Consider the following 9,257-nt stretch of genomic DNA (forward strand, 5'->3'; position numbering starts at 1 on the left):
GATGTGGACTCCATGGTCCACCGAATCTCTCTGAATGTTGCCATCTTAAGGTGAGGTATAGGTTCATGCTGGGGGGAGTTTTTCTCCGGGAGAGTCCCCTTCGGGGAGGAAAGGGTAGGAGGCTCACTATGGGCCTGGCATCCTTTCTTCTTGTCTCCAGACAGCCCAGGGAGAATGGGCAAAGTGAAGGTGGGAAGGGTAGGGACACTGGACCCCCTCCTTAGAGGCAGAGGGAAGTTGGGAGATTTTTCTGGTGCCATCGTACCATCCTGCTCTCCATCTTGGTCATTTTTGTGCTGCCTCTGCTTCTTTTGAAGAATTAAATAGGTTGCCATGGCACGAGTATATTCTTTTTGGTTCAAGGCATCTTTGATCTCTTGAATTTTGTACCCCATTAAAAACATTTGGAAAGCAATTTCCCAGTGTGGTTCTTTTGGGATTTCTGTCAAGGAAATCAATGAGTCTTTCTCATGGCGCAGCCACGGGTGTGCCATGACTTCCACGATGAGGGGCCTCTGTGTGGGGTCCACTGTCATTAATTGGTTTAGTAGGTCTTGAAGCTCTGGGGAGAGGTGATGTGGGATCCAACAGTTTCGGGATAGAATCTGTGCCTTTATCTTGGAGAGCTCCGTGTCTCGGAATGGGAGGTATCCGGTCACTAGAAGGTAGAGGACCACTCCAAGGCTCCAGATGTCAGTGGGAAGCCCTTCATATTCTGTGAGACCGAACACCTCGGGGGCACAATATTCAGTCGTGCCCCAGAAGCCCTTGACCTTTTCCCCAGAGGCGAATCTTTTTCCCAGACCAAAGTCACTGAGTTTGATGTGCCCCTCACAATCCAGTAGGATGTTCTCAGACTTGATGTCTCTGTGGGCAATATTGTGACTGTGGATATATTTGATGGCCAGAGTCAGCTCCCTAAATAGAGTCCGTGCCTCATCCTCCTCCAGATGGCCGCATTCAGTGACACGTTTCAGCAGGGATCCCCGGGCGGCATATTCCATCACCAGGTAGGTTTTCTGCTTGGTCTCGATGACCTGGAACAGCTGGATGATGGTAGGGTGCTGTAGGGTTTTCAGGAGCTCAATCTCACAGTTGATCAGGGGTTCAGTACTTGTGCCCTTTTTCAATATTTTGATGGCGACCAGGGTCTGGGTCACAAGGTGAAGAGCCACTTTGACTTTTCCCAAGGATCCTTCACCGAGGGTGCCCATGACATAATAATCCTTGGCCAGGGTGTGCCCTTCGAAGGAACTGGTGGGGGACTTTCTTGTCATCGTCATTGGGCCTTGCTTCTCTTGGTGGAAGTGACGAGTAGCAACAGCAAGGAAAGGTGGCAGAGAAGAGAAATTAAATCCCTTCTCATAACTCTCATCATCACTATAAATTCCAAGATTAGCCATCAAAGACACCCCAAGAAACAGTAAGGATATGCTTCCTGGGAACAGGAAAACAAGAACACAAGGACAAACACCGTGGATGGGAAGAATGAAGGATCAGGGCAGATAGGAAAGAAAATGGAAAGACAAGAGAGTCAGGAAAATGAGGATCCCCATTTCAAAGGGCAGAACATTGAAACTCTTGGCTAAGGAACCCACCAAGAGGGGAAGGCACTGAGTTAAAGGCCACAGTTGAGTGTCAAGATAGGTTTACCCAGGAATGCAAGGGATGCGACATGCCCCAGCTGAAAGACTGACAGTATTTATATACTGTCAATATTAGGGGCCACAATCACACAGTGCCTATGAAGAATGAAAATTTGCCATTTTCTGAAAATGGAGGTAATTTGAGGCTACTGTATTACATGTAATAACCTAGCCCAACAAAGACAAATATCCCAAGTTATTCTCATTATATTATGCAGGATCTGGAAAGTTTGGGGCTGGACTGAAAGGAAAGGGAACTGGTAGGAACCTTGATGATAAAAATCGGAATGGGTAGAGAGTTGCAGAAAGGAGCAGGCTCACACAGTCAAAGTGCATGTGTGCAAAATGTCAGTGAAGTAAAGTGTAATTAATGCATACTAAGGTCAAGTTGGAAAGAAAAAGCGAGTTACAGTTTTAGCGTGGCAAAGGAAAAGAGGAAGTTAGGTAAAGAGAAACGGATGTTTGCCAAGTGGTGGTGGCACAGGTCACTCAGCACTCAGGACAGAGGCAGGCCAGTCTCCAAGTTGGAGGCTAGCCTGGTCTACAGAGAAGAAAAGTAAAACAAACAAGTCAAAGGCTGAAATCAAAGCACCCAAATGAAAAAGGTCACATACACAAAAGCCCCAAACTTCTGAGCTTGTGCGAGCAAAACAGCAGGAAAGAATGTCAGACCAACCAACCACCAACCTCCAAGTCCTATGGTCACCATCAAACAGCTCTCTGCACAGAAGGACACAAACCAGTCCTAGGTGTTACAGGGACAGCTGTCTGTCATTGCTCACAATGGCTCCTGTGAGGTCAAAGCATTAGTGAACCAATCCCAGCTGGCACAGCCCTCAGTGGCTCTTCTCACATTTTGGTCCCAGGGGGCTAGCTTTACCTGCCGCTTTTCATTTCACTGAGACTCATACCCCGACAAGAAACACCTTAAGGGAGGAAGGGCTTTATTTAGGCTCATGCTGTGAGGGGGTTCGGGGAGTGGTGGGGTTCCTTTTCTTGCACTTGTAGTCTCATAAATAAAAGAATTCAGTAAGACTTGGAAGAAGCTCCTACACAACTTTGAGTATGAGGGACAGTGGAAGGAAGAAAGCCCTCCCTGCTGCATTGGAGGCCAGCAAGTCAGCCGGGTGGAGGAACTGGGTGTAGAGAAGCTTCGGAGCATGTGAGAGAGATTCCAGAGTGTACAGGAATACAGGAATACATCTCAGAGCTGGGACTGGTATAGCAAAGAAACAGAATCAGAAGGGGAAATTACTCTTCCCTGAGATAGGACCAAAAAGCTGAGCAGGCTCTGTGGTGCTACGTGGGGGGGGGGGGGGAAGCTGCACGCATCCGTCAGTTTTGAGGAGGGCCTTTGGAAGCATGACTACCAGCAGAAACACAATTATTCCTCCCATCTTCCTAGCATGGCTTCAGTTGAGCTAGCTCTCATGGGTGAAGGTCTCTTGGCCAAGGCCAGATTTCCTACAGGCTGCATCCCCCCCCCTTTTTTTTAAAAGAATGTGAGAATAGGATGTAACATTTTGAGGACTTAACAATGACAGGACTAAGCAGGGCCAGAGAGAGAACTGACTTGGTCCACACCAAAGCCCAGATACCTACACTTTCATATAGTGTGCAGCTGAGTCTTATCCTTTTCACGTTTCCAGGAAAACAGGAGGTGGCATCCACAGTTGACAATGGCGGGAGGATTTGGGCCACAAAGGCCTCTAAGGCTTTTATCTCTGTGACAAGGCAACTGATAAGGTGGGGAAAGTGATGGTGACCGTAGCAGAGGTCCAGGAGGGGGCTGGTTAATCAGCTTTGGACCCCTCCCCCTGCGAGGGGGTCCTGTTCTTAAAGGTGTGCCACGGCTCCCAAGCTCTCTACAGCTTCCCAAACAGCACCTACTGCAGACTGTTCAAACACACGAGCTGGTAGGGACGTTCTGCAACATCCAAACCATGACAGAGATGCTCTCCACTCCACAATAACAGTTACAACAAGGATAATGATTGTGCTTCACTGTGTATTATAGTTACTGAATGTGCAAAATGCTGTAATGACCTTTTCAAACTGTCCCTAATGCTAAATGTCACTTTTCAGGTATTCAACCCGCATCATATCTAAACTCATGTAAGTAGCTTCTTCAAACAAACAACTCAGATTGATTAGTGCAGTTCCTAGCTGGGTTTCAGCTTGCTCTGTAGAGCACGCTGGGCTGGCCTCGATTCACCTGTGTCTACCTACACTACTACACTGCTGCTTCTGCTTTCTCCCAAGAGAGGCCAAGGTAAGACCTGAAGCACAGACCACAGACTAATGCTTACCTGTTTGCTACTCTTGGATTACTCAGCTGCTTTGTTATACAACCCAAGACCATCTCATCTACCTAGGGGCAACACTGCCCACCATTGGCTGGGCCTTCCCACATCATTCATTAGTCAGGAAAATGTGTCCACAGGCCAATCTGCTGGAGGCAATTCTTTGGTAGATGTTTCCTCTAGGTTACCAGGTTACCAGTTGGCGTCAGGTTGACAAAAACTAACCGGCACACTAAGTATATGAGGAGACCACCACTCCCTGACTTCTGGGCAGGCACATAGCTCAGGCAGCCACTACTAGGGTGCATCCAGGGCAAGACCAAGACTCAAAAGGTTCCTTGGATGCTGACCTTCTGGAAGGCCAGGAGCCAGGGTTGACCCTGAGGCATGTTTAGGACTAAGAAAATGCCCACAGGGTTCTGTGAGGGCAGATCTGTATCCAAGTTCCTATCCAGTTCAGACCCAGTACCCAGAGAAATGCCCACATTGCTTCAAAAGGTAGGGACAATGCCCAAGCAAAACCTTGCACGTTGCTAACAAGGCAGGACTGCTGCCCAGGAGAGTGAGCCATTGTGGGCCTCAGACCAGGCACAGACCAAGTGTTTCAGTCCAGTTCATGCCCAGCAACCAGGGGCATCTAGGTCAAATATCAAGTGGACAGATTTTTTAAAATTTTATTATTTTATTTTATTACTTAAAAAATACCAATCCAAATTCCCACTTCCTCCCCTCCTCCCCCTCCCCTTCCACTCCCTCCACATCCCCTCCCCTTCACCCCCTCCAATCTTAAGAGAGGGCAAGGCACCCTGTCCTATGGAAAGTTCAAGGCCCTCCCTGCTACATCTACGCTGAGCAAGGTATACATCCAGAGAGAATAGGATGTATCTGAAAAAGCCAGTTCATGCAGTAGAGACAAATCCCAAGTGCCACTGTCATTGACCCCTCATTCTGCCCTAACTGTCAACCACATTCAGAGGGACTAGTTTGATCCCATGCTCGTTCACTCCCAGTCCAGTTGGAATTGGTGAGTTCCCATTAGCTCAGACAAATTGTTTCAATAGGTGAACCCCTCATGGTCTTGAATTCCTTGCTCATATTCTCCCTCCTTCCACTCTTCAACTAGACCTTGGGAACTCAGTCCAGTGCTCCAATGTGGGTCACTGCCTCTGTTTCCATCTGTTGTTAGATGAAGGTTCTATGGTGATATTTAAGATAATCATCAGTCTGACTATAGGGCAAGGCCAGTTCAGACACCCTCTCCTCTATTGCTTAGGGCCTTATCTGGGGTTATCCTGTGGATTCCTGGGAATTTTTCTAGAGACAGGTTTCTTGCTAACCCCAAAATGGCTCCCTCAATCAAGATATCTCTTTTCTTGCTCTCATATCTGTCCTTCCTCCATCTCGACTATCCCATTCTCTCAAGTTCTCCCCAACCCTCCCCTTCTCCCCTCCTCTTTCCCTTCTCCTCTTCCTTCTACCCCCACCACCATGCTCCCAAATTTATCAGGCGATCTTGTCTCCTAAGTGGAGAGATTTATACTGTGACCCCAAGCTTCTTCAGTCTCCAGCACCCAAGAAGCCACCTTTCACACAGGCCCAAGGGCAAGCCCAGTAGCCAGGGGCTAATCACCGGTGGAAAGCATCAATAGCATGTTGACCTCAGGGCAGTCTCTGGAGCCAGGAGTTTTTCTAACATTGATTGACTGACGGATCAAAAATCCAACTCAGCCAGGGATGGGAATCTTGGATCTTGGCTCAGCATCCCAGACCTTGGGAGAAGATGAAGGAGGTTTGTGTGTTTGAAGCAAGCCTGGGCTACTTGCTGAGAACCTGATCAAACAACAACAATGAAGAAACAAAGGGAAAGCTCATCTTGAAGGGGGTTTGCCTGCCTAGAGCCCGACAGGAGAAGAGACTCCTAGGCTTGTTTTAAGCACCCCAAATGCTTCTCCATTTTATTCTTTCTTGATATGTAATAAAACTTATTTTCTCCTATTAATCTGTATGTTTCCAATCTATTTTATAGAATACAGTTGTCAAAACCTTACTATGAGGTAAAGCGTTTGCAGTTTTGAGGAAGCCATGAGCTCCCACCCATCCTAAAGCTCTGTTTGCTGCGAGATAGCAGGTGAAACCTACATCCGAGTCTATCCACATTTCCTGACAAAGAAAGTTTCTCACTCTGTGGAGAAAGAGCTGTTTCACTTCAGCAACATTGGCCGCTAGGTGTCAGGGCTGGCCTGAAAATGGCCTTATTGCAGCTTTTAAATGAAGCTTACAGCAGGCAGAGAAGCGGAAGGCCAGACATCCATGAGTGAACACCCTATGCTCTGTCGGTTCGTCAAAGAAAAAAAGCCACTAGGTGTGTGCTGTGTGACACCGCTCCTGGGGAGACCTGAGCAAAGGCTGACTCCCTGCAGAGAGGGAACAGGCAGCAGATCATAGCAAGGAAAGCCACCAAAGTCCAACATGGTGAACCAATGACTTCAATTGGGAGGACAGGGAGGACAGAACCCTCCCATGGAGCAGAAGGGAAAAGACTCACTTGATCTTGATTTTCTTTAGGAGCAGAGACTGGGAATGTGGGAACCAGCTCTCCTTTGGTGCGGGACTTGCATCTTCAATGGAAGTAAACACAAATGAATGGGGTTCACCAAGCACCCTCATCCATATGGGAGTGTTCATTTCCCAGCAAGGAGGGATGGACATGTGAAACCTGACCAGGCAGAGATAACCCAGAGGACTTTCTGATGGCCGCCACCCTGGGGAGCTTATCTGCATCGTGAGATCTTCACTGCCGTGTCTTCTTTCCTTGTCACCGCCTCTCGCCGGCAGCCTCAGGTGTCTTTCTGTATGTTTATAATAACACATTTCTCTTTTGAGTTTCATGTCGTAAGTATGTGGCTCTGAGCATCTGCACATCAGCATCATCAAAAAACTTTGGAGCTATAATCAGGGTTTTAACCAGGGAGACACAGATCCAGGCAGCTCTGAATCGGGTTCTGAGGCTCATAGAACATTTGAGATAGTCCTTGTAATTCTTTTCTTCTTTCGAGAGCTCTCTATTCCCAGTCCAGTTTTGAGTGGTTCCTTTATCCTTTTCACTTTGTGTTTTGAGTTCTGTGTATGTCCTGTTTATTGAACCTCTGCAATACGTAGTGCTAGCCAAGATTCTCTTACATTCTGTGGGCTTCCTGCTCATCTGGTCGATTGTTTCTTTCTCCGTGCAGGATGGCCTGGGAACTATGGTTTCTGAGACTGGGTGGAGTACTCTGGAAGTGTGTGGGTACAGAGGGCGTAGCTCACACTGGCGTGGCATGAGAGTTGAATCTGAAATGAGATTGGAGTTCTACCACAGATGGAGCTGCGGAATGAGTGAGAAGGGAGGCCGAGCGTCAGGCCCAGCTCTCAAGAAACAATGCTGCTGGAGCTATTTCTAGTCCTGAGTTGGCTGGAGAGAACTGCATCCACTCCCAGGACATCCTTCCTCCACATCCACAGGTCCAAGGCCTGCCCCTGTTTCAGGCCTTTCATGTCCAGACCTTCCATGTATCCATCCCCATCCTATGTACAATCCTTTCCCTGCTTCATCTTATCTTGAAATTTCCATCTGTTATCTTCTTTTGTAGATGTGTAAGGATTTTTATGCCTGCACATATGTCTCTCTTGCTACATGCCTTCCTGATGCCTATAGAGGTCAGACTAGGACATCACATTCCCTGTAACTGGAGTTACAGGCAGTTGTGAGCCACCGTGCAGGGACTGTGAATCAAGTCCAGGTTCTTTGGAAGGGCAGCCAGTGCTCATAACCATTTAGTTATCTTTGCAGGCTCCCGCCATCTGTCATTCTATTTTTTAAATAGATCATCTGACTTGTGCTTTTGTTTAATTTTAGTTACTTCAATCATATAGGTATGCGGAGCACAATGTGGCATTTCTGCCCCTGTGCATAACATGGACTGGCTAATGGAGACTGGTCACACTTTCATGTCCTCATCGTTACTGTGTGTGCAACCTTCAGGCTCCACCCTCTGGTTCTTATGTACTATAAGGCACACATGACACGTTGAACACTGGTTTATCACTCCCATCTAACTGTGTCTGATACCAGTTACCCTGGCCCCCAGCCTCTGCAGTTACTAGTCTATACTAATTTAGCCTTTAAAAGAATCTGCAGGTGAGATATTGTCTTTCTGGATCTGAAATTTCGCTCAGTTCAGAGTCCTGCAGTCCCGTTTATTCTGCTATAGATGGCAGGGAGTCATCTTAATACGTCTGAGGAATTCTCCACCGTACACACATACCACAGTTTTTGATCATTCATCTGTTAATGGACATCTAAATTGATTCTATATCGTTGTTATTGTGAATGGCACACAATGAACATCTTCTCTGTTGTTACAGAAGACCATTGTGTCGGTATTTGAGGAGCAACTGGCTAGGGGACTCTCTCAGTCTCCAGTTCAGTGGCACTAACGTTATGTTTCTTGGTGGAACACTTTACCCTTGGGAGCTAAGAACACCCAAATAGCTGAGTTGAGAGTCAGGGTCGTATCATGAGAAACAAAGTTAGCTGTGGGCTGTAACCACTGTGCTGTTCTATGGGCTCGTGCCCGGGTGGGCAGACAAGCACTGTGTTTGTCAGGGCAGTAAGGACCCAGAAGTCCACATGGGTGCTTCAACACACTCTGAAGTGAGGCAATGGTTAGGCCCATGCTGGCGACTCAAAAAGCACATAGATCAAAACTGGCCAGGTCAGGCTGTGTGGGCCCTTTGTGGGGACCCAACACTCCTAGCCGTTTGCACTCATGTCTCTGGCTGAGGAACAACCCAAGGACCAGAGGTCATCTGGGGTTTAGATCTCATTGATTAGCTAGTCCAATTTTAATCTTTTAAAAATTATTCTTTGACGGACACACACACACACACACACACACACACACACACACACACGTACATATTTTGGTCAGTTTAGCCCCTCGTTGCCTAGTTTAGTTTTAGTAGCTGCTATTATTTGGCTTTAACTCGGGTGACAATTTTGTGTCCCTGTGATTTTGTCAAAAACCTTGAAGAGTAGGCATGTCTGTTTCCATCTAAGGAGGAAGAGGGAAGGAGAGGTAGATGCTCTCCAGGGGGGTTAGTAAAATCAGTGCCTGGTGGAGACGCATGATGACAGCTCATGGTCCTGCCTGTGCTTGCTAACAGCTGCGTGATCCTATTTCCTGACCACGGATGTTGCCTTTGCCTGGTCTCTGAGAACTGCACCCTGCGGATTTGACAGAATGTCAGTCTGGTGACAATGTGGTAT

General features: G+C 47.5%; 1 pseudogene; it reads right to left on the reverse strand.

Moving 5' to 3' along the window:
* Positions 1 to 468: 468 nt before the first annotated feature.
* LOC126495543 (sperm motility kinase X-like) lies at positions 469 to 1,277 on the reverse strand (annotated as a pseudogene).
* Between the last annotated feature and the right edge of the window lie 7,980 nt (positions 1,278 to 9,257).

Source organism: Alexandromys fortis, unplaced genomic scaffold (genome assembly GCF_014885135.2).
Source record: "Alexandromys fortis isolate MF-2015 unplaced genomic scaffold, M_Fortis_MF-2015_v1.1 scaffold_519, whole genome shotgun sequence".
NCBI lineage: Eukaryota > Metazoa > Chordata > Mammalia > Rodentia > Cricetidae > Alexandromys > Alexandromys fortis.